The sequence below is a fragment of the Aethalodelphis obliquidens genome, unplaced genomic scaffold, assembly GCF_003676395.1.
Source record: "Aethalodelphis obliquidens isolate GAN/ISIS:26980383/991018 unplaced genomic scaffold, ASM367639v1 scaffold44, whole genome shotgun sequence".
NCBI lineage: Eukaryota > Metazoa > Chordata > Mammalia > Artiodactyla > Delphinidae > Aethalodelphis > Aethalodelphis obliquidens.
Window position 1 is genome coordinate 1,686,233 of NW_020837988.1, and position 25,744 is coordinate 1,711,976.

The window sequence follows — 25,744 nt, forward strand, 5'->3', positions numbered from 1 at the left end:
GGTGAGGCCACGGTGTCCTGACAACACACCTGTGCCAGGGAGGAGGTGGCCGGGAGAGGCACTCCTGGAGTGGTCATAAAATGACGAATAGGAATGAGGAGGCAGAAAGGGCAAAGGATGGCAGGTGAGGACCCTAAGGCTCAGTGAGCAGCAAGAGCAGAAACACAGAATACGAACGAGTAAGTGGAAACAAAGACCTCTCCTGTCCTCCTCCGGCTGGAAGCCCTCTCCTGAGGTCAGGGCAGCTGCGCACGGCTGGACAGATGCTCATGGAGGGTCTCCCCTCAAACCCAACCTGTCCACGTCCCAACCACAACCCAAAGCAAAATGGCTCACTGCGCCGCTCTTCCCCCGGTTTAACTAGCTTGGTTACATGATCCTTTCTCTCCTGCTGCTTCATAAATAACTCATCCTCACACTGTACAGCCCTTTACAATTTCCAAAGTCCTTTTAGAGTTTGCGTGTGCTTGTGGCCCAAAGAAAAGGAACCCAAGATTCTCATGTCCTCAAGGTTCTCTCGTAACTGCAGGAGTCCACTCAACCTCTCTGAATTCCCTTCCTCTACCATAAAATGACAGTATATTCACAATTGATAGCATTTTGTTACCTCTTAGAATCTAAGTAATTGTGTAAAAATGCTTTGTAAGGACAGATATATAAAGATATATAAGCAGAAAGATATATACTTGGGCTTTCCTGGTGGCGCAGTGGTTGAGAATCTGCCTGCTAATGCAGGGGACACGGGTTCGAGCCCTGGTCTGGGAAGATCCCACATGCCGCGGAGCCACTAAGCCCGTGAGCCACAACTACTGAGCCTGCGCGTCTGGAGCCTGTGCTCCACAACGGGAGAGGCCGCGATAGTGAGAGGCCTGCGCACCGCGATGAAGAGTGGCCCCCGCTCGCCGCAACTAGAGAAAGCCCTCGCACAGAAACGAAGACCCAACACAGCCAAAAAAATAAATAAATAAACAAATGCGGGGTTTAAAAAAGAAAAAAGGAAAAGAATTTAAAATTAATCAATACAATCATAAATAACATGTAGGTCAAATAATACAGCATAATAATAAAAAAAGATACATACTTTATAAGGAGAGAGATTTGTTAGTGTTTGTGGGTTGGAATCATTAACATCAGTAGTGTTCGTATCATCAGTGCATCTTTAAAATTGTGCATGCAGAGCTGTCTTTAGATGCCTGGGAATAAAAACCCTGCTCTACCAATCATCCAAATATAGATGTTTACTGAGCGTGTATTAGGTGCCCAGCCCTGGCAGGGGGGTTGGTACAGGAAGATAAAAGACAGCCTCCCGGGCCTCAGAGAGTTGGGAAGATATTGGTGTGAAAATAAACAAATGAACTAAGATAAACACTAGGGATCTGGGTGCGAATAAGTCCAGTTCAAATCATCCTCCAATGAGCAGGTGAGGTGAACCACTAAACTTCACTAAGGCTCATCCTCTGTAAAGCAGAGACGAGCACAGTACCTACGTCGTCAGACGGATGTTGTGAAGATCAAAGGAGATGAAGCAGCGAAAGCACCTAATACCACGCCTTGCACAAAGAATCTATTAGACAGCAACTGCAGACTGAATTATGCACCAAAAAATAGGGAAAGCAGGGATGGGAGTAAGAGCCGGGAGGAGGAGAGGATGGCTGAGATGATCCCCAAACATCACACAGAGCGAGAAGGATTTTCCCAGCCGGCCGCCGTACTGCAAGGGAGGGACGGTGCGAGGGGCCCCGTGCTGGCTGACGCAGGAAAGTGAAAGGCTGAATTTGGAACCCTCGGGCACGGTTGGTGGGAATGCGAAATGTATGCAGGTTCCTCCCAAAATGAAAAATAGAACTGAGACAGGCTGGGACCTGGGGCCCTTTGCTGCAGTGCCCACACCTGGACACACGTCACCTCAAGCAACAAAATACAAAGAAACTATAAGGGACGAAAAAAGACTGCACGCATGCCCAGTTGGGGCAAATTCTGGACAAGATACAAAAAGGCCCAAAGAACCCAGCTGCCACTTCCGAAGAGCCAGGAGCGACAGCAGGGTGCTGCGCAGGCCCCCTGCACTCGACACCACCAAGGGGTGGGCAGAACGCCTGAGCCACCACTCCCGCCCGACCCCCGGACGCACCCCTACCCTCACCCCACGTAAGGAGCCAGCTGCACCCCCCCCAGCCAGCCAGCAAGGGGACCTGTTGTTTGTTCTCAGTCCCCCTGCTGCAGCAGCGGCCCCAGTAAAGCCTTGCCTGAATCTCTTGTCTGGTCTCTGTTCAATTTCTGTTGCTCAAGGAGGCCAAGAACCCTGGTCAGTGACAGAACTACCAGATGATCCAACAATCCTATTTCTGGGTATTTATCGAAAAGAATCAAAATCAGGATGGCGAAGAGATATGGACCCTCCCCGGTTCACAGCAGCCCCGTGGTCAACAGCCAAGATGTGGAACCACCTAAGTGTCCACTGGTGGGTGAACAGGTAAAGAGAATGCGGCACATCCAGGGATTATGACTTAGCCCTAAAGAAAGGAAGGAAATTCTGGAATCTCCGACAGCCTGGATGAACCTGAAGGACGTTATGCTAAGTGCGTAAGCCGGTCTCGGAAGGACCGCACGATTCCACTACCTAAAATCGGCTAATTCACGGAACCAGTGGAAGGGCAGTTGCCAGGGCCTGGGGGAGGGGGAGACGGGGAGATGCAATCACTGGGCATGAGGTTACAGTCGAGAAGATGAAGGTTACAGTCGAGAAACCTGCCCTGCAATATTGTTTCTATAATTAACAACATTGTGAATTATACACTTAGGGAAATGTAGGAGGGTAGTTTCTTGTGTGATGTGTTCTCACCACAATAAAACAGAATTTTTTTTTAAAAGAGAGAGAGCACGCAAGAGGGAGAAAGAGATGGCCAGGCTGCGCTGGAGGTGAAAGGTCAGGCGGGGAGCCCTGAACTGGAGACACGCCACCCGCCACCCCGGAGGCTGGCAGGCCCCCCACGTCCCCAGGGCGGGAGGAGGGGGACACACGACGTCCTAGGTCAGCGCCGAGGGCTGGGCTGTCCTATTTCCACCTGCTGCTAAACCGGCACCGGCAGCAGAACCACAATCCCGAGAAGCGGCCGAGATCAGGGGCAAAGGTCACGGCCGCTCCGGGCCCAGCACCGGCCCCTCAGCTGCCCGCGGGACCGGCCGGGGCCCAGGGCCGCCCGGGGCTCCTCGTGCAACACCCAGCGCGAGCCCGTCCGCACAGACGCGCTCCGGCTCGCGGGATCCTTCTGGAACGGAAATGACGCGTTTCCGCTCCGCTCGGAGCTGCAGTGCTTGGCCTCCTGCAAGGTCGGGGCCTGGGGGCATCTCGGGCCACGGGGGCACCGAGCGGCTCCCTGAGGAGAAGGGGGCGCGGGACACCCCAGGAGGTGGCCGGAGGGCGGCTGCTTCCCCCGGACGCGGGCGGGGACCGAGGGGCCACGGGCGGCAGGGGTCACCTTTTCTGGAGTTGTTTTTTCTAACTGAATCACAGTGGATTTGCAGTGTTGTGCCGGTCTCTGCTGTGCAGCAAAGTGACTCAGTTACACGCACACAGACATTCTTTTTTATACACATCCTCTCCCGTTATGCTTTTCTGGAATTCTTGGCTGGCCGTGAGCCTCGGATTCACCTGCTCCTCCCAGAAGTGCCCGCCATTCTGACGTGGGAGCCCGGGCCTCCCCTTTCCCAGGGTAGCTGCCGGAGGAAAGTCCACATTTGCTCCAAAACTTTTATCAGCTGAAACAGCAGCATTTCATGGCGTCAGGGCGCCCATATATTGGAGAAGAAAGAGAAACCCCCGCTCTGAGTTAGAAACCTGAGCTTCTCCAATAGAAAGTCAGCGGGTTTGATTCCTTCTCTCTGCATTAGAAAAAAAAAAAAATCTAGTTATAAAGAGTTTGAAAATAACCTTCAGAGGAGGAATAATGAGAGCTATTTTAGGAACACAATGAAGGGAGTCAGATTTCTTTCTGGCAGGTGTGTCACCTTCACAGAAGAGAAGGGCTGGGGGCAGCAGGGAACACCACAGGGACCTCAAGAACATTCTGAGGGCGTTCGGCCCACTGGGGTTTGGATCCAGTTTCCTCAGAACTTTCCTTGTGTCAATTCCTCTGAGGGGTCTCCCCAGGCACCCAACAAGGAAACCGTAGGACTCGGGCTGCTGGTCCCGTCTCTGTTATGGGCTGGACGGCGCCCACCCCTCAAATTCATAGGTTGGGGTCCTACCTAAGCCCCAGGACCTCAGAATGTGACTGGACTGGGAGAGAGGGTCCTTGACAAGGTAACTGAGTTAAAAGGAGGGCACTAGGGTGGCCCTGTGACAGTGTGACTGGTGTCCTTTGAAGAAGAGGAGATGAGGACACAGACACCACGGGGGGCGAGCATGTGGGGACACACGGAGAAGACGGCGTCTGCAGGCCCCAGACAGAGGCCGCCGGAAAGCACGCTGCACACACCGTGCCCGGGCCGGTGGTGCTCTGCCGTGGCGGCCCCAGCCCAGTCATACAGGCTCTGGGCTCCAGCCCTGCTTCCAGCAGAAGAGCCCCTCTGCCCACCACAGACAGGGGACAACCCGAGTTGTGTCCCCAGGTCCCCAGAGGGTGAGGAGCCCTTGCCTTTCTGCTCCCAACTGCTGCCAACTCTCGCGCCCTCCTCCTCGCGCCTGGTGGGCATCCCCCCAGAGACAGGGAGGCACGGCCACCCCCGCCCCAAACATCAGGCGCCCTCCCGTCTCCCACACTCAGCTCCCCGCGATCCTGGGCCACGCGAGGACGGCGGGGTAACCAGGCAGTGCTGAACCCCGGGTGACGCCGAGCTGGGGGCGGGATGGGGGCGTCAGATGCCACGTGCCTCTGCGTGACTGCAGGCATGTCACCAAGGAACAGGAACGACGGCTCCGAAGGCCTCGACATCCCACCTTCCACGCCCACACTGCCCCTCGCTGTCACTCCCTGTGCGAGATCTCGGGCTGGGATTTTCCTCTGAGCCGGAGAAGGTTCCCCGGGGGATGGTAATAGTACTTTTCTGTACAGAGAGGGAGCAAGTGACCTGCAACCACGGGGCTGTCTGGCAAACAGAAGGGGCTCCCACTAAGGAGCCTGTCCGCCCAGAGGCCAGCGGACCCCTGGGCCATCTCACCCCGAAGCCTCTCGGACCCTCAGGGGCACCACACACGCTCTGATCGGCGCTTAGGCCACCCCAGCCAGAAGCCCAGGAAGCATCCTCCACGACCCCGGTCAGCTTCTGCGGACTCTGCTTTTGTTTCTGACCTGTCTCCTAACAGGCCTCTGTGGCACGTTTCACCTTCCTCCTGGACCGTCCGGCTCGGCCCACCCGGCCTCTGCCTTGGGCCTGGCAGGTCCCCAGCCTCCAGGGCGCCCTCCAGTGGTGGTGCTGTTGACATTTGGGGCCGGCTGTCCTGTGCACCGTAGGTGTCTAGCAGCGTTCCTGCCTCTTCCCTCCAGCTGCTAGGGGCAGCCCCCTCCCTAGCTGGGACAACCCCAAATGTCTCCAGATGTCACCAAATGTCCTGGGGCTTTCCTCTGGGCTGTGCATTCCAATCACCTGGGAAGCTTTTCTGTATTTGATTTTATACATATACATACATATATATTGGTTTTGGGTCGCACCGCACAGCATGTGGGATCTTAGTTCACTGATCAGGGACGGAAACTTTGCCCCCTGCAGTGGAAGTGCGGAGTCTTAACTACTGGACCGCCAGGGAAGTCCGTGGGAAGCTTTTCTTTGAAAACACCAACGTTTTGGGACTTCCCTGGTGGCCCAATAGTTAAGACTCCACACTCCCAATGCAGGGGGTTCGATCCCTGGTCAGGGAACTAGAGCCCATATGCCGCAGCTAAGACCCGGTGTGGCCAAATAAATAAATAAATATTTTTTTTAAAAAAAACCAATGTTTGGACGCCATCTGACTTGACTACTTAATTATCTCCTAAGTAAATGAGAAACTCTAAGGAAGGTGACCTGATAACAATGTTCTTTAAAGTGCAGCCAGGGTAGAGAAGCTCTCCTACCCTCTAATCAGAATCATCTTTCTAACATGGGAACCAACTCACTTTATTCGTACCCGATTTTAAAACGTCAAATGGCTTCTCAGCGAACACAGAAAGCGTCAGACCCCCGGCTGGATGTGCGAAGCCCCCAGTTCCAGAGCCTCCTTCACCACCAGCCTTTCCATCACCAACTTCCTGCCCACCCCTGCCCCCCGGCCAGCTACCCCAACCCCTGAAGACTCTCCCACGGCACAACGCTATTCCACACTTCCAAGCTCCGCATTCCCCCAAATGCCAGTCATCTTCCCGTCCTCCTGGCAAAAAAAAAAAAACACCTACTAATTTTTCACACCTTCACTCAGTTACAAGCCCTCCTGTGAAGGCTGTTGGTCCCCAACCCAGATGGCACTGACCACTCCCTGCTCTGCGTTTTATATACGTGCATCTCCTCTAATGACGTCTCCCACGACCTGCAGAACATTCTTCTTACTTATACAGCGATCCTTCTCTATTAGACCCTAAGCTCCAGGAGGAAGGGGCCACATCCTAATCCCACAGTGTCCCCAGCATCAGGCACAGCGCCCAGCACAGACGCGCACGACTCTGTGCACGTGCTGAATGAAAGAATGATGCAAGCGAAAGCTCCCGTGCTCCGCCCGGGTCTCCTCCCTTTTGTTTCCGCACCCCCTTGCCCCGCAGCAGAAGGAGATGCCGGACGCCACACAGGAAAGCAAAGCAGTCCAGGCTTCTCCATGAGGCACCAGGACAGTCAGACCTGAGGCGCACCCCAAGGGCAGCAACAGCTGTTCCTGGCTGGTGTGGAGATCGGGACGTCACGGGGGAGGGGCGGATGGAGGGGGGACGGGCCAGCACTAGGACAGGAGCTCACAGGGGCCGCGGGAGGCGGTCCACTGTGCGGCATCCCACACACACACGCACTTAGCACACGCACTTAGCACACGCCGTTCCTCTGCCTGGAACAGCCTTCTTTCTCTCTGCCTAGGACCCCCATTTATCCTTCAGTTCTCAGCTCCGCGTCCCCCAGGCACCTTCGGGCAGGCCTTCCCACGGCCTCTCCTGCCCCCAACATCACAGGAAAGCTTACAGCACTGGATCACATTTGGCGACAATCTGTATTTTTCCTGGTTCCACCACTTAGCGGCTACGACTGGGGCGAGTGACTTCACTTCTCTGAGCTTCCCGCTCTGTAAAATGGTGATGATAACTCTGTCTCATGGAATAGATGAGAACACTCACGTAAGGGCCCCACTGGGGACACAGCCTACTTCAAAAACGTCCATTGAGTGGTGGGTGAGAGTTGCACCCAAGTCCACATTCCTTAGGCCTGGGCTCCTCTCCAAAGGCTGGGCACCTCGTTCAGCTGCTTCACGGTTGAGGGCCCCCTGGCACAGGCTCTTGGGACCTGCTCTGTGATCTGACTGAGGACCTCGGAAGACACAGACAGACGGGGGTCTCCCCCCATCCAACAAGGCAAAGGGAGAGAGCAGCGCTGAGGTGCGGGCAGGGTCTGCAGGGCAGGGGGGGTGGGGAGAGCCGGCCGTCACAGCTGAGGGGCCCCCGAGCTGGGCCCGGAAGTGGGGGGGACGGGGGCTCGGCCGGTGAGAAGGGGAAGAAGGGCTTTCCCAGTGGAGGGATCTGAGGCTTGAAGGGCACAGGGTTCCTGGAAAGACGAGGAGGTCGCTGAGGCCAGAGCCCCCCTGAGTGAGGGGGGCTGCTCTGTTCTGTGTCCCTGCAGGGCAGGTGTGGGAGGCCGGCGGGAGGTCAAGCCGGAGGGGTGAGTGGGAGCAGGGTCCTCAGTGGCCGGGCTGGGAAGGCTGGACGTCACCCTGTGCACGGGGGAAACCAGCAGAGGGTTTCAGGGCGAGGGGATCCATGTCGGTTTGCGAAAGAAACCCAACATGCCGATGAATGGTATTGTGGAGGCCGGCAGGTGGGGTGGAAGACAGGAGGCTGGGGTGGAAGAGAGGAGGCAGGGGTGGAGGACGGGAGGCTGGGGTGGAAAAGAGGAGGCAGCATGGAGGAGGATGGGCTGGAGACCAAGACACCAGTCAGAAGGCCCAGGTAAAGACAGGAATGTCTACCACATAACAGTCCTGATGAAACACAATGTCTGAGGCTCAAAAACAAACAATGTCTCCAGACAATTGCTCTCAGAGCCTCAGCACCCGGGCTGCCCTGTCTGGGAGAAGACGGCAGTCCTGGGAAATCCTGGAAGATGCCTGATGGCTCTCAGAGATCCAGTCTGGGCAGTTTTCTCTGATTTTAGGAGGTGGTGTCTGCAGCAGAGGCTCTCAGGGTTCTTTCCCAGCGAGACAACACTCCACCTCTGTTTTATATCCTCACACCTCTACCACCTGGAATACGCACAAGCTTATTCAAGTAGCTGGACCGAGGGTGACCAGCTGTCCCAGTGTGCCCGGGACTGTCCAGGTTTTCGCGTTGAAAGTCTTAGACAAATCAGGACAGTTTTGACTACGCCAATTTGCTGAGCTCCAAGGGCTCAGGGCAGGGGCTCTTACTGTCACAAAGCATTCAGCTAATTCTACTCAAGACAAGCTTAAGACGGTGGACACCACACTGTGAAAAGTGGCTGCAAGTGGGAGGAAGGGCGGGCAAGTGACCCAGGACCTAATCCTCTGCTGACCCCTTCTGATACCGGTCATCTCAAAAGCCTAGAACAAAATGAGCTATTTCATCCCCAAATACATCACCACACAAGGTGCGTTCCACCCCGCACAAGTCCCCAGTATGGACACCCCCTGTGCCCAGCCACTTGCTCTGAGAAAGCCTTTGCATGGGGAGGGTCCTGACTTCCGCTGCGCACAGAGAGACCTGAGATCCACCAACACACACACTTGAATAAGGAATCTAGGAGCGCTGCAAGTGGGGTGTCCCTTTAGCCTGCAAATCACACCGTTTTCACGGTCTATGTATACACACTCACCACACACACACGCTTTCAAATACTGCAGTGTTGAATCAGAAAAACAGCAAACATGTTAATTTAACATCTGGGAGCCTCTAATAGTACCAGGAGACTGTCTCAAATCTGACCCAGCCTCGCTGAACTGCCTTCCTGCGCCTGCTCTCCCAAGTAACAGGTTGTTTTCAGCCTCCGGCCGGCAGTCGCCCTCGGCTGCAGATTCCCCACTATAAGCAGGTAACAAGGAAACCTAATCATTAGAGTCTTTAAAAGACGGACAGACAGAAACACAAGGCAAATAAGTCACTTAATGACATCAAGCGGCACTAAGCGACCACAAGGGCTGTCCCCCGCCCCTGCCCACATCGCCGCCGGCACTTCCCGGAGTTGGTCCCCGCGCCCCTCCCGGGCCCAGGTGATGGGGCCGCGCTCACCTTCCGCAGAAATGCCATCCTCGGCCTGTACTGCTGACCTTGGTGTCGGATTGTCATCCTGGACCCTGGCGGACGCAGAACCTGGACACAACCGGAGGGAAGAGAAAGCCCTCGGAGAGCGAGCCGGCGTCCCCGTGCCCGGGCTGGGTTGTGCTGCTCGCAGCGCCCCCGACCCGCGCGCCCGCGCCCTCGGGAAGCTGCCCGAATCCGCGCCGGCCAATCAGCGCGCCGCGCCGCGGGCCGGGCGTGCTCCGCGCCGGCGCCCACCTGCCGCCAGGGAGCGCTGTCAGGCTCCGCCGGGGCCCGCGGAGCCGCAGGTGAGCCCCGCTCGCCCGGGACCCGCGTGGGAGGGTCTGTGGCCGAGGGCGAGCCCTTAAGGAGGATGGGACTTCGGTTAGGAAGGGCGACAGGCACGGGAAAGGGAGGGAAGGGATAGTTTCGGCGTTTGGGATTAACATATATACACCACTATATTTAAAATAGATAAAACGACTATACTCCAGTAAAAATTATTTTTTAGAAAAAGGACATTTATGGCAAAAATAAAATTAGATAATCCTGAAAGACCTACTGTACAGCACAGGGAACTTTGCTTAATATTCTGTAATAACCTAAATGGGAAGAGAATTTGAAAAAGAATAGGTAGTACATGTATATGTATAACTGAATCACTTTGCTATACACCTGAAACTAACACAACATTGTAACTCAACTATACTCCAATAAAAAAATTAAAATTTTTAAAAATGTTTAGAAGTGTTTAGGGGAAAAGCAAATTCTACGTGGAATTGGTAAGATGTTGGTTAACAAAAGAAAGGACGTGAAGAATAAAGAAGGAAAGTTGAAGTCCCTGCTGGGCCAGCTGCCTGGTCTATTTTTTCAGTTTCTTTTCTGTTATACGTTATTACAAGAGATCGAATATAGTTCCCTGTGCTATACAGTAAATCCTTGTTGTTTAAGATGCTCTATATCTGGATGGGAGTGATGGTTATACACAGGTAATCATGTTTGTCAAAACTCATCCAACTGTACTCTTAAAATTGGAGCATGACATTGTCTGTAAACTATACCCCAATAAAAAGACTGACCCGAAAAAGCAAGTATTATCTTGCAAGACGGCAGAGGGACATCGTACTAAAATGAAATTCTCCTGTGACTCGGTCAGGTAAGTGGACATCTAATCATCATCGCCACCATCACCATCGTCATCACCATTGTCATCTGCAGCCTCCTCTTCATCAACACACAGGTGTGATTCAGGACCTATATGGGGGTCCTGCTGCCCTGGATACCATACAATGGGATCTCCATGAGCCTGGCCCCTGTAGGAGAAACCTCACCCAAGCACAATGATATGGTCATTTACACAGCAGTGCCCTTTAAACCCCAGTTCCAAGGTCACCTCCCAGGAAAATGTCCCAACACCTCTGGTCAACTCAACAACTAAGTTCAGTCCACTGTGCTTAGTGCTCGGGAGATAAAACTTAAAACATCCTGCTCTCAGCCCTTGTGCCCTCCTCCCAGACTGGGAGGAGGGGCAGAATCCTCAACAGTTCATCTCTGCATGATGGATGCCTCAGACTGCCTGCAGGCAGAGACTTTCTTAGAGGGGTCAGGGTTAGAGCAGCCGTGGGACACCACTGCCCTCACCCAGGCCCGAGGGATGGTGAGCCGGAGCCCTGGTGGGGGGCTGTCATGCAGGGGCTGTCATCCTGGAGGGGCACAGCCATGGCTAGAAAGGGTGCTGGCAGAATAAATACCCCGACTCTCTCTCCTCTGAGTGCTTCCCATTTGTCGGTCCTGACCAGAAGCCAGAGGGTAATAGAGGCCAGGGGATGCAGCCTGTCCGGATCAGCCTCCCAGGGCACACAGCCAGGCAGAGAAGGGCAAAGGGTTGGGGGTGGGAAGGACTTAGGGGAGGCAAATCGTGAAGAAGCAGCACCATGGGTTAAATGTCTTCGGTAGCGTGGAAGCCCAGAGCACAGATCTTGGAGTTGATTCTGTGTCCCCAGGCACTCGGGACAGCGCGGTGACAGCACCACCCAGCCCGCACAGACGTCTCCCTGACTCAGACAGAAGTCGTGTTGAATTCACCTGACTCCCTGGGCCACTGCCCGTGCTCTGGGCCATGTTTGCATTTCGTATAATTCCGTCTCGTTTGCATTTTGTCACAAGTGTGTATTACGCTGGCGATTCTAAAAAGTCATATATGTATAAAAAAATCTTAGATGCATGAATGTTTCTTCCTAGCTCCGCTGAGAGAGGCAATAGCTCATGAAAACATATTCTGGGAGGGAACTCAGAGTCCTTAAATTTCCACGCAGTGAGCACACTGGGCCCGCAGACAGACCCTCTCTGCACACCCACTGGTCAGCGCCAGTTCAGCAATAAAGGGAAGGAAGTGTAGGTGGAGCCCTCCGTGGCCCACACCTACGCTTCTCCCTGCCTTTCACCTTCTCCAGAAGAAGCTACTTGAGACCCTCAGAAGCTGACCACACCTGGCGTGGCTCTGAGTGCTTGACCTGGGAGAGAGGCAGAAAAAGAGGAACTTCGGGGAACTTTTCTGGAAGGTTTCCAGCTTCTTCATCAACTGGGGATTGTTCGGAAACTATTTTGGCCCAGCAGGGGCTACCAGGTACCACCACCAAGTACAGTCCTAGAATAAAAATCCCATCCTTATCTTTTTTCTCCTAAATTAAATGAATTGGATGCATCCAGAGGTGATACTTTTCACAAGCATGGCTAGAGATAAACACAGGAAAACAGAACAAGATCACGCCTCCCTCTGGCCCCACCCTCTTCCCAACTCCGTGGGGTGCACTTCTGTCTACCTGTGGAGCAGGTCAGGCTGGAACTGGTTTTTGTTAAGGGCAGCACTGTTTCTCATTATAGAAAATTTGGAGCTATGGGTCTTTTAAAAATGACAATTACGTAAATTGGTACAGCTACCATGGAAAATAGTATAGAGGTTTCTCAGGAAACTAAAAACAGAACTACCATAGGACCCAGCAATTCTACTCCTGGGTATTTATCCAAAAAAGAAAAGCAAAAAACCCCCCAAAAAACCCTAATTCTAAAAGATGCATGCACCCTATGTTCATAGCAGCACTATTTACAATAACCAAGACATGTGGTTTATATATTCAATGGAATACTACTAAGCCATAAAAAAGAATGAAATGACATTTGTAGCAACGTGGATGGACCTAAAGATTATCATACTAAGGCAGAAAGAAAAAGACAAATACCATATGATATCACTTACACGTGGAATCTAAAATATGACACAAATGAACCTATCTACAAAACAGAAACAAACTCACAGACAGAGAGAACAGACTTGTGGTTGCCAAGGTGGGGGGGAGGGAGAGGGATGGACTGGGAGTTTGGGGTTGGTAGATGCAAACTATTATATTTAGAATGGAGAACAAGGTCCTACTATATAACACAGAGAACTACATCCAATCTCCTGGGATAAACCATAATGGGAAAGAATATTTAAAAAACGAATGTAGGTATGTGTGTAACTGAGTCACTTTACTGTACAGCAGAGATTGCTGCAACTTTGTAAATCAACTCTACTTCAATTAAAAAAAACTAAAAACAGAACTACCATATGACCCAACAATTCCACTCCTGGGTATTTATCCAAAAGAAAAAAAACCCTAATTCGAAAAGATACAAGCACCGCTATGTTCAGAGCAGCTCTATTTACAATAGCCAAGATATGGAAGCAACCTAAATGTCCATCGACAGAGGAATGGATAGAGAAGATGTGGTCCATATGGACAATGGAATATTACTCAGCCATTAAAAACGAATGAAATTTTGCCATTGGCAGCGACATGGATGGGCATGGAGGGCATTATGCTTAGTGAAATAAGTCAGACAAAGAAAGAAAAATACTGTGTGATATCACTTATATGTGGAATCTGAAAACTACAACAAACTAGTAAATGTAACAAAAAAGAAGCAGACGCACAGATACCGAGAACAAGCTCGTGATTACTAGTGGGGAGGGGTATGCGGGGAGGGGCAATATGGGTAGGGGATTAAGAGGTACAAACTATTAGGTATCAAACAAACTATAAGGATACATTGTACAATATGGGGAATACTTTATAATAGCCAAAATGTTATAATAACTACCAATGGTGTATAACCTTTAAAAAGTGTGAATCACTACATTGTGCGCCTGTAACTTACATAATATTGTACAGCAACTATACTTCAATTTTTTAAAAAAAATTTTAATTCAAAAAAGGAAAAAATGGCATTATGGGAAAAGGCGTTTTCACAGCTTGCAATAGGCTTTCGTTTTAAGACAGCTGAGGGCTTCAGGGGACGTGTGAAGGCCTCCAGGCTGTGCTCTGGTCCCTGCTCTGCCTCTCACCGGATGTGAGACTTTTTTCTAACAGCTTTGTTGAGGGATAACTGACATACACTAAACTGCATGGATCTGAAGTGCACACTTTGATGAGTTTCGATACATGTATACCCCCGTGAAACTACACCCACGGTCAAGACGGGGAGCACATCTGTTACCCCCTGAAGTTTCCTTATGCCCTTTGTGATCCCTCCCCCGCGCTGTCCCCAGGCAACCCCCGACCTGCTTTCTGTCGCCCTGAATTAGTGGGAGGGGTGAATCTGATCAAGTTACCTAATCTCTCCAAGTCTCTACTTTCTCAGTAGTAATAAGAGAGAGCCCGACTTGATGAATTCAAAATTCCCTTCCACTTTGAAAGTCACATGACTTTAATAAGTGAACGTAAAAGCGCAGGCTCAGCGACCATGGCTCACGGGCCCAGCGGGATCCTCCCGGACCGAGACACGAACCCGTGTCCCCCACATCGTCAAGCAGACTCAGAACCGCTGCGCCACCAGGGAAGCCCTAACAAACTGGGATTTAGCGCTCCCTACAAAGCGAGGCCTCTCTGGACTTAGACCAGCCACCCCAAAACGGGATTCCACGTGGCAGACATTCAAAAGAGCCGAAGAGCTGGGTGCCACCATGGACGTGCCCCCAACCATTCCTGCCACACGTGATCGGGAGGGTTGGGGGAGAGAGGCGAGAGGGACCCACCTTAGGAGAAGAGACCCCAAGAAAATGTATTACTTGGTGCACCCCATCTGTATCAATCGTACTGAAATCCTTCTCTTCTGTCAAACATGCCCATCCCGCGAAGGATTTTTAAACCCAAAGCGTGCCAGCGAGGGTCCTCTACTGATGCTCAGGTGCTCCCCCTGCCGGTGGGGTGGCTCAGCCTCCAAAACCCTGGGTTCCCAGCCCCTCGTCCTGCCCCCAGCAGCCACCTCTGTCCACGGAGAGCAAGTGTCTTTCTTAGGGCTTTCCAAAGCAAGGGATTTTCCAAAGTTCCTGCACATTCTGCTCTTTCCCTTGGTTTCCCCAGAACAGCAATGTCTGAAAGGGTACAGGAGGATGAATGCTACAGGAGATGCCAGGGAAATAAAAATATTAGCCCATGCAAGAATTTTCTTCTAAGACTATACTTTCAGGGATCATTTTTATAGTTCGTTACTACAGAAGTTTCTCTGAAAGAGATATGGGAATATATGTATAACTGATTTCACTTTGTTATAAAGCAGAAACTAACACACCATTGTAAAGCAATTATACTCCAATAAAGATGTTAAAAAAAAAAAAAAAAGAATTTTCTTCTGACATCCATTGCTTCCACATCACCCAGATGCTGCATTTGAAGATCAACTTCACCCATGCTCTTGGCTCCTATGTGTGGGTCTAATACTGCTCTCTCTTCTCTCTCTCTCCTCTTTCTAGGTAGGTAGGTAGATAGATGATACATAGATAGATAGATAGATAGATAGATAGATAGATAGATAGATAGATAGGTAGATAGATAATGTCTGGTTACATCACCTGAACCTTAGAAAAGCCAGTCCTGCTCTTTCCCTTTCCCTCTTTATGTTTGGTACACAGCCCTCCTGGGGTCAAACTCAAGTCACTTTACAGACAACCAAATTTGGTGTTTTGTAAAAAGTGCAAACCTTTAGGGGAGGAAGGAGTGACTGCTAATGAGTATGGAGTTGCTTCTTGGGGATAATCAAAATGTTCTGGAATTAGACAGTGGTGATGGTTGCACGACCTTGTGAATAGACTAAAAGGACTGAACTGTACACTTGAAAACGGTGAACTGTAATGGTATGGGAATTATACCTCAATTTTTTAAAGCGCAAGCTCAGAGAAATAATTTTCCCCAGGTTTTGCTATTATGAGGCCCCCTCTCTTTCTCAAAAATCTTCAGCGGCTCCCTATCGCCTCCCTAATAAAATTAATTCTCTCCCAGTCTGGCCCGATCTGAACTGTCACCTGCAGTGTCACTGCCCCTCAACATGGAGTTTCTTTCTCTCGCCAGCCTTGAAGTCTGCTTTTTCACCAGCCTGTGGTGGATTTTCTCCCCCCAGGTCTTTCCCACCAGGTGTTCTGCTGACACCTCCCTCCTCCCCATTCCTTCACCACTGAGTTGGTGCCATTCCCGTGGCACTTTTTCACGCACAAATTTGGGTGGGACATCATTGGTGAACATCTTACATCCCCTGCTGATCGATGAGTTTCACCAAGAATAAGGTCAGCCAGCAGCTTGTGAGCAGCGGTCTCTGGGTTTGGGTTTTGGTTCTGGCGGGGGTAGACCTGACTGTGGCACTGCCAATTTCTGAGGTGTAAATACTCCTGTTAAGGTGACATCAGTGACCACAGAATCACTGGACGGGAGGTGAAGATGCTTCTGTATCTGTTGGATTCATTTTGCAGCACCAAAAACTGCTAAGGATTAGCAAAACCTGAACTGGAGCATCATTACATAAAGACTGAGCAGAAAACTTTATGGCAACCAGGGGCTTCCCTGGTGGTGCAGTGGTTGAGAGTCCGCCTGCCGGTGCAGGGGACACGGGTTTGTGCCCTGGTCCGGGAAGACCCCACATGCCGCGGAGCGGCTGGGCCCGTGAGCCATGGCCACTGAGCCTGCGCATCCGGAACCTGTGCTCTGCAACAGGAGAGGCCACAACAGTGAGAGGCCCGCCTACCGAAAAAAGAAAAAAAAAAAAAAAACCACCACCACCAACAAAAAAACTTTATAGCAACTAGAACTGTTCCAGAAACTTCAGAGGTGATCTCATGGACCAGGGAACGGGGAGTCATTGGAATATTCGCAGCTTAAGAGGCCATGGTCTAGGATGTTGTAGACAAGACCTACACTACACTCAATGGTTGCATCTCTTCCAACTCTGAGAATTATTGAGTCTCAGATGGGTGTGGTTCCAAGGCAGTCTTGTATGGCTGGTATCACTCAACCAATATCACCTTCAGAGGCTGGGCAACCACCCCTTAGAAAGGGTTTTCTGGCTGCCCCGATCCACCTCTTCCATGCACCTCAGGAAGCCTGCCCTTTTAAGCACACTCTTCACTCTGCATCGTATGTGTGAAGTTTTGCACACGAACGTTGGGCTTGCAGGGTGGTATCTGATATCTTGCGGGTAGATTTGATTTCCTTGAAGGCGGTGGTTATTTCGCCTGCCAGTCGCCAAGGGAAGAAATAGGTTCTAAGGCAGAAAAAAAGAAGCAGGAATTCAGAAAGTCAGTCTTGGGTACCAGTCTATTGCTGGAACTCACCTGCCCACCATAAGAGAGCAAGTCCAGGGCCAGGAAGAAATGGAGTCTGCAATCTCCAGGGATCACACCTCTTTAGTTAAGAAAACTGTTCTAGTTTCATGTGGTTTTTGCCATTTCCCTTTTGTTTCTCCTCTAGCGTTCATGACATTTTCACTCCTTGTTCCAGCATTCTCTGCTCTGTGTCAGGGAGTATTCAGTTTTGTTCAACCAACCTTGACTGAGCACCGTTTCTGGGCTGGGAACCATGTCAAGCACCCGTGGTATAAAGGTGAATAAGACACGGTCCTGCCTTGAAGATGTCTCGGGTAGAAAAGAAAGACATAAAATATAATTCTGGGATAGTGCAGTGGATGGTGTGGGAGGATGTGGAAGGCAAAAAAGAAAAGGAAAGAACAGAAAGGTGGTAAGAGCCTGCTCAGATAAATCATAATGGTTTCGCGTAACAGGCCTTCGTGTACCTGCCCATTCACTGAGGGCTCGCAACAACCTAGGAGTAGCTGTCTATTATTAAGACCCCCAGGCAACAAATGGGTAAAGAGAGGGGAAAGGCGGGGAGGGAGATAAATTAAGAGATTGGGATTAACATGCACACACTACCGTATATAAAATAGATAAGCAACAAGGACCTACTGTATAGCACAGGGAACACTACTCAATACGCTGTAATAACCTATATGGGAAAAGAATCTGAAAAAGAATAGAGGTACATATATGACTCACTTGTAAGTCAACTCTACTCCAATATAAAATTTAAAAAAATATTTTTAAATGAGTAAAGAGAAAAAATAACAAGCTGAAGTTTTTGCCCCTATTAAGAGCAGAGCCAGGACTGGGACCCAGGCAGCCCGGCCTCTGACTTCACACCTCACCTCCATGTGATGCCAGGGTCCTCGGATCGGCCAGGAACTGCGTCCTGTGCCCGCCTCAGTCGTGCACTGAGAGCTAGCTGGTTTCCCACAGAAAAGTCATGGTGTTAAAACCAGAAACAGAGAAAACTGGGTGCTGGGCAAGCAAAATCAACAGCTGTCCATGGTAGAGTCGCTTCAGAAATGCAGCTTTTCCCCTCTCGGATTGTTGGCCTGGGATGAGTTTTCCACAGATGGTTATCTCATGTGTCAGAGTCTGAACTTACTTCTTCGATGGCTTCTGACACAGAGCGCCAAGCAGTCTTTCAGCAGGATTGCATATTTACATTCTGTTTGCCCAGAATGAACTAATTTCACCACGCCCTTGTTTGTGTTGGGTGCTATTACGTTTCTTATACCTAGACAATTCTAATTTTTCCTAGATTCTGTATTTCTACGTGCATAGTTTTCCCTTTTTAGACCAGAAAATCCAAATAAGAGGGTACTATCTCAAAGTTGTTAAGGTGACCCTCTGAATCCACAGGTGAGCCAGAAGGGGCCCCGGTGGGAGGGAAGGACAGGTGTGCCCGTTCATCCCTGCCGTTTTAGAGGTGAAGAGGGCTACGTTTGGGAGAAGAAAACAAGAGCCGCAGGTCCAGCACCCAGGCTGGGGTTCACGTTCAAAAGGCACTTCAGTGTAAAACCTTTTTTAAAAAAAATTATTTAGCGTCATTTCAGCTGTGCGATTGCATAAAAGCTAGACTTCACGTCATTAAAAAACGGATGTGCGCCTGCACTGGTAAAAAAACCGGCTAGAAAACTGATGGGGAGTTTGGGGGTACCCTACTGTGTTCCTGCATCTCCATTTTTAAACATCGTGATAAGGGGAATTTCCGCCGCTCTGCTAGCAGTGCTTCCAGGTGCGCACAGACACGAAAGGGCAGGCAAGGGTTCCGCGGTCCCCAGCGCCACCTCCCTTCCCGCAGAGGGGCCGGGCTCGGCCCAGACCATAGAGGCGCGGATACCTCCAAAGTCCTAGGGAGGAAGCGCAGGCTCCCGGAGGCGGACTTCCGCCGGCGGCCATTCCCGGCCCCGCCCCTCCGGGCCCGGGTGCCAGCTGGGTGTGGGTTTCCTACGGGGAGCTGGTGGGGGGCGCGGACCCCGGAAGTTTGGGGCCCCTTCCCCGAAGTGGGGGATCGGGGTCGGCCCCTCGAACCCCCAGCGATGTGGACTTGTTTCCTCGTTATAACTCCTCGAGCCGTGGTGAAACCCGCCCTAAAAATACGTGATTTAGGCTTGTCTTGGTGTATCTGAGAGAACGACCGGCTGCCTGTGTGAAAAACAGCCAAGTAGCTAAAACAAAGAAGCGTGTCTTCGTGTTTCGTCGTGTGCAGATGCGGGGGGAGGACTTGGGGCGCATGACTTGGCCCTGCGCCCTGGAAGGATTGGGGCGCCGGGGGACAAGGCGGCCCGGAAGGTCGGCACGGCCTCCCCCGGGCGGGGGGCGGGGTGGGTGAGGCTCAGAACCGAGCTCTCGCCCGGAAGTGGGCCTGGCGGTTAGACCCCTGCGGAGCACTGGCCGCGGTTCTTCCTCTTCGGGACCGCGCTCTTTACAGGTGCTGACTGCCTAGACTTTTTGACTTCAATGTCCTCGATTTTAAAGTGAGGATGGTATCGGCCATCCTGTTCTACTGTGGGATCCTGTCCTGCAGGGGGGGGATCCTGTCCTACTACGGATCATCTTATGCTACTGTGTGTGATCCTGTCCTACTGGGTGGGATCCCCATCCTACTGTGTGATCCTGTCCTGCCATATGTGATCCTGTCCTACTGTGTGTGATCCTGTCCTACTGTGTGTGATCCTGTCCTACTGTGTGTGACTGTACTGTGGCATATGTTCTTTAGTGAACCGGATTTACCTTCTCTGACACTAAGATCGTGTTGGGGGAATGTTTCATAGAAAGAAACTTTCACCGCAGTGTGTTCCTGAGGGGAAAATAAAAGATGGACAAGTTTGGGATTTGAACTGCGGTCTCTTGCCACAGTTACTGATAGAATATTAAATTGTTCTGAGAAGCTTTGCAGTAATGGAACTCACCTAACTCTGTTTAGGCGGGCGTTTCTCCAGCATCTGACCACAGAAACTTGAGTAACACCCTATTAATATCTCCCCAACGCGGTTTTGACCAGAACACATTTTTGGGAGACGCTGACGTAAATCATTCGCGTGAGCACAGACCTGTGCAACAGTCACTCTCACTTCTCAAAAGACATTTCAGAACTTTCTGAAAATCACCTGACTGGATTTCAGTAAGGATAGTTTCAGTTTTACAGACATTGGAGAAATTGGTCCATAAATAATGAAGTACTACAAGCTGTTAACATTTGGAAAAGGAAGTGAACCTTCCTCACCCTTCCTCCTTCGTACATCATGGACAGTAAATAACATCTTAACATCACTGCGCCAGTATTATCAGCGTATTGTCAGCATATTACTCATAAAGCAATAGGAATAATTACTTTGAAAAACACAGATCGTTCCAAGTGGAAATTCTACAATTTAGGGCTTCTGAATGACATTGGACATTTGTTGAAGGACCTACTTTAGTAAAACATGATTAACATTTCCTGCTATAAATAGAATGCAGCTAAGAAACGCTTAAGTATGTTGTATGTATATATGAAGTGACGTTCACGCGAAACCTGCCCTAATATTATAGAATAAAATTGAGTACAGGGACTGTCTTCAGCTTTATTCACGATGACTGAGCTGCTGATTCATGTGTTTGGTGCAAACCTCTATCAAGGGGAGCTTTGAAGTGACTTGGAAGTTTAGTATGTTACTAAACCTGCAGTTTCAAGCAGGACCTGCCTAAGGATGACAGTAACAAGACATTACAGTGTCCTTGTTCCAGTGTCTGGTCCTCCATCCTGTTGGGCCAGAAACCTACACGGTTCGCACAGAGATAACCAGGCTCCAGAGGACACACTAATGCTAACCAAACTCAAAAGGGACCAATGTATAAACCCGGAGTGTTAGGTAATTCCTTTCTAGTGAAAAATGTAACTATCAGGCAGCTGGCAAACTTTATTCACCAACAGTGTGTTCCTTCTTGAAAGAAGATCTACATGGGAGTCCAGATTCATATACTATGGGTATATCACACAGGAGACACATGGCATGGAATCAGAACCAGAATGATACCCAAGTTTAATGGCATTGGGTGTCTTCACCCTACCGATGTACCTGTCAGGTTAGCTAGATCTTCCTTTTCCTGGGTAAAAGCACTCTCATCCATGGTGCTAGAGACAAGATAAACCATTTTATCTCTTTGAACATCTCTTTCAGAGATGCTCGCCCCATATTCTTTCTCGAGCTGGAGTACAATGCAACTGACTTGGTTCAATCTTTTCTGTTTACAGCCGCCATCCAGCTGGACCTCCGTGAAGTTGCACCCGGGGCAGAAAGATAGGCTACTGAGTGGTCACACAGAGACTTTCCTCCCTGGGGGCAGAGGAAGCCAGAAGTTTGCTTGGGAGACCCTGTCTCTGTCTGCCTGAAGCACAGGTGAACTGGATTGTGGAGGGCACCTTGACAAGAAGCAAGGTCACAGCTGGGGCAGTCAGGGAGGTCTGGTGGAGAGGGCCACATAGTGCAAAGTCACACAGGTTTCTTCAGGAAGCCATCTGCTTGAACAGTGAGTAACGTGTGCCTGCGATGCAAAATTCTGCTTCTTTAAACAGAATTTAATGATTTAAAGTATATGCACCACATTCTGTCCGTGAAAATCATGGTTGTGAAAACATGTTCGAAAGATCTGTATACGTTGTCTTTTCTAAGTGAATATTATATTTCGATTAAAATATACGTACATATAACATGCTAATCAAAATGCGTTTTACTGAGCTCTCCCTCACCTTCAATCTGTTGATATATTCTCAATTGATGTTTTTCAGGCCCTTGACCTTCACCCCATAAGAGGCATTACAGTGTTCCCCAATTTTATGATTGAGAACGGTCTGAATAGGGAAGGGGCATAAGAGAAAGGCCAAATATAATTTTTCTGCTAATTAATTTCATAGAACAACCAGCAAAGATTTTAAAAATAATTTCCTGGTCACAACAGGCAAGAGAGAATTCATTGTCAATAGGTATGCAGAATGAAAATGAATCATCCTTGGGACTTCCCTGCTGGCACAGTGGTTAAGAATCTGCCTACCGACGCAGGGGACACAGGTTCGATCCCTGGTCCGGGAAGATCCCACATGCTGTGGAGCAACTAAGCCCATGCGCCACAACTATTGAGCCTGCGTGCTGCAACTACTGAGCCTGCGCGCCTAGAGCCCCTGCTCCGCAACAAGAGAAGCCACCACAATGAGAAGCCCGTGCACCACAACGAAGAGTAGCCCCCGTTCACCGCAACTAGAGAAAGTCCGCGCGTAGCAACGAAGACCCAACACAGCCAAAAATAAATAAAATCATTAAAAAAAAAAAAAAAAAGAATCATCCTAGTCAGAAACATGGAAATGCAGGAAGGAATGAAAAATACCAGAAAGGATAAAAATATGGGGAATTAGTAATAAATATTAAATGTCAACCCAACAATTATCATGTCTTGTGGAGTTAAATTTATGTGTAGAACTAAAAATGTATGAAACAACACAAAAAGAGGAAAGGGAGAAACTTTTAGGAAAGGTAAAGTTGTCTAAGGTTCTAGCAGTACTGGGAAACTGGTAAAAGTAATAAATTGTATTAGACAGAAATAAGACAAGATTACATATTGTCTAATCTCTAGGATAACAACTAAAAGAAAATAATATATAATAACAGAACATATAACCTATAAGTTTGGGGTGGGGAATAGAGTAAGAGATAATATTGTATTAATCCACAAGAAGGCAAGAAAAAAGAAAAATGGAACATAAAACAGATTAGCCAAATAGAAAAAAAAATAGAAAGTAGGAATAAATCCAACTATATCAGCAGTTACTTTATATGTAAACGGACTAAATAATACAAGAAAAAGACTAAGATTGTCAGATGGGATAAAGAAAAAGAAAACATGTAACTTCTAAGAGAGACACTTTAAATATACAGAGACAGAATGATTAAAGTAGAAGGATGGGAAAAGACAGATTACACAAACCCTAGCAAAAAGAAATCAAGTGTATCTATACCAGTATCAAATAAGACTTTAAGGCAAGAAGCATTACTAGAACTAAAGAAATATCATAATGGGTCAATCCAACAAGAAGATAACAAGTCACAAATCTGTACATATTCAATGACATAACTTCAAAATACATACAGCAAAAATTAAACAAAGAAGAGACAAATCCACAATCATAGCAAAAAACTAACACACTTTCCTCAATAGCTTATACAACCAGCAGATAAAAGACCAATCAGGATATAGAAGATAAAACACACAATTAACAAACTTGACCTGGTGGCTATATGTAGAATTCTGTACTCAACAATGACAGAATTTACATTTTTAAGTGTAAGTGAAACATATACCAGAATTGACCATATAGTGAATTATAAAGAAAGCCTCAACCAATTTCAAAACATTGAAATCATTCAGAGAATGTTATTTGACCACAGTGGAATTAAGCTTAGAAATCAGTAATAAAAAGATTATATGCATTGTTTGGAAATTTTAAAATATATTCCTAAATAATTCATAAACTAAAGAAAACCCCCAGATATTAGAACATATTTTTAATTGAATGATAATAAAGACATAACTTATATAAAAACTCACAGGATTCAGCTAATGCAGGGCACAGAGAGAAACTTATAACCTTAAAAATGTACACATTAGAGGGACTTCCCTGGTGGCGCAGTGGATAAGACTCCACACTCCCAATGTAGGGGCCCAGGTTCCACCCCTGGTCAGGAAACTAGATCTCACACGCATGCCGCAACTAAGAGTTCACATGGCACGACTAAGGAGCCCAAGAGCCGCAACTAAGACCTGGTGCGACCAAATAAATATTTAAAAAAAAAAAAAAAAGAATTCATTGGAAGAAAGACATCCAAAAAAAATGTACACGTTAGAAAAATGGTAGGCTGGAAATCAGTGATTTATTCTTCTATTTCAAGAATGTATTAAAAGAACAGCAAATTAAATATAAGGAAAATAGAAGAAAGTAAATGAGAAAGATGATAAACAGTGAAGTAGAACACAAATATACAACGGAGAAAATCAACAAAATCACAAGCTGGCTCTTTGAAAATATCGTTAAATGGTAAACTAACAATACTGTCCTACAAAAACAAAACAAATTCCCAATATTAGAAATGAAAAAGAATGTCCCTACAGAGCCTACAGACATCACAAGGATTAATAAACATATTATTTTTTAAACTTCACACTAAAATTTTGAAATTTCAGACGAAATGGAAAATTTTCTTGAAAAATGCAGCTTTCCAAAGCCCACTGAAGAAAACGAACATTTTAATATCTAATATCTAATAAATAAATTGAAGTTATTCAAGAACTTCCCACAAAGAAAACTCCAAGCGTACATGGCTTCACCAGTTAGTTCTCGCAAATATTTAAATAACACGAATCTTGCACAAACTCTTCCCGAGAACAGAAAAACAGAGTATACTTCCCAACTCTACGTGGCCAACATAACCCTGATAGGAAATTGGACTAGAATCTTACAAGAAGGAAAAATCACTGGCCAGTCACTCACGTTGTGATATAATAAAAATAAATATTTGGCCTTTGCCCAGGTTCCTGGCACACAGCTCTGAACCCCTTGGGATCTCAGGGTAACGCGAGTGTCTCTTGTATGCTGATGAGGTGGCTGGTGCCTGGAGGCCCTTCGGGCTGGTCACCAGAAAGAAAGAGGCTTGATTAGAGGATTGAAACTTCCAGCCCAGCCCCCTAAACCATAGGGAGGGAAGAGGGGTGGAGATTGAGCTAATCACCGATGGCCAATGATTCAATCCATCGTGTCTACATAATGAAACCTCCATAAAAACTCCTAAACGACAGGGTTCAGAGTGCTTCTGGGTTGGTGAGCACATCAAGGTACCAGCAGGGTGACTTGCCCGGAGACAGCTGGAGGCTCCAAGCATTACCTCACCCCCATATCTTGCTCTATGCCTCTCTTCCATTTGCCTATTACAGAACGCTGTCATTTACAATAAACCGGTAGCAGTAAGTAAAGCACTTCCCTGAGTTCCGTGAGTCGTTTAATGAAATATCTAAACTTGATGGGTGGGGTGGGGGGCGGGCATGTGGAAGCCCCCAGTTTACGGCCAGTTGATCAGAAGTACTGGCGACCTGAGCCTGGGACTGGTGTCTGAAGTGGGGGTGGTGTTGTGGGACTGAGCCCCCTACACCTAACTCCAGGTAATTAGTATTTCAGACAAAAAAAAGTGGCCGGCCATTTCAGCAAGCAAAGAATGGTGCCCGCGGCCAAGTCGTCAGCCACTGCGGCACTGCGGCCACCCTGGTGTTTTGCCCTGAGGGGAACACCGGATACAGAAAAACAGGCTACTGGTCCCAGAGGGTTAAGATGCAGATCTACGGAATTTCAAAGAGCCCAGACCCTCGCATCTTCCCATACATAGAAAAGGACTAAAATCATTTGCTTGAGGCGTCTGTTTTTTGTGATTAGCAGTAATCTTTTGACATTCGACTACACAATTTTTTTTTCAGCAAAAACTCCTCTATATCCTGACTCTTTCCTTGCCTCTTTGGAATGTTCTCCAGAGCTATGTGAGAGGCTGTCTCCCAGGCCATAGTCCTCAGTAAGGTCCCGGAATAAAACATAACTCCCAACTTTTAGGTTGTGCGTTTTTTCCTTTCAGTCGACAGT

The 25,744-nt window shown here is 48.8% G+C and overlaps 2 long non-coding RNA genes and 1 pseudogene across 2 annotated transcripts; 2 read left to right on the plus strand and 1 right to left on the minus strand.

Annotated features, from left to right (window-relative positions):
* The first annotated feature begins 14,911 nt into the window (after window positions 1-14,911).
* LOC113606719 (uncharacterized) lies at window positions 14,912-14,991 on the plus strand (annotated as a pseudogene).
* Window positions 14,992-16,500: 1,509 nt separating this feature from the next.
* LOC113606322 (uncharacterized) lies at window positions 16,501-18,875 on the minus strand. Its single transcript, XR_003427496.1, has 2 exons — window positions 18,751-18,875; window positions 16,501-16,988 (listed from the first exon to the last, which is right to left on the minus strand). It is a non-coding gene; the product is annotated as an uncharacterized LOC113606322 (long non-coding RNA).
* A 132-nt stretch (window positions 18,876-19,007) lies between these two features.
* On the plus strand, window positions 19,008-21,789 carry LOC113606357 (uncharacterized). Its single transcript, XR_003427501.1, has 2 exons — window positions 19,008-20,942; window positions 21,326-21,789. It is a non-coding gene; the product is annotated as an uncharacterized LOC113606357 (long non-coding RNA).
* The last annotated feature ends 3,955 nt before the right edge of the window (window positions 21,790-25,744 follow it).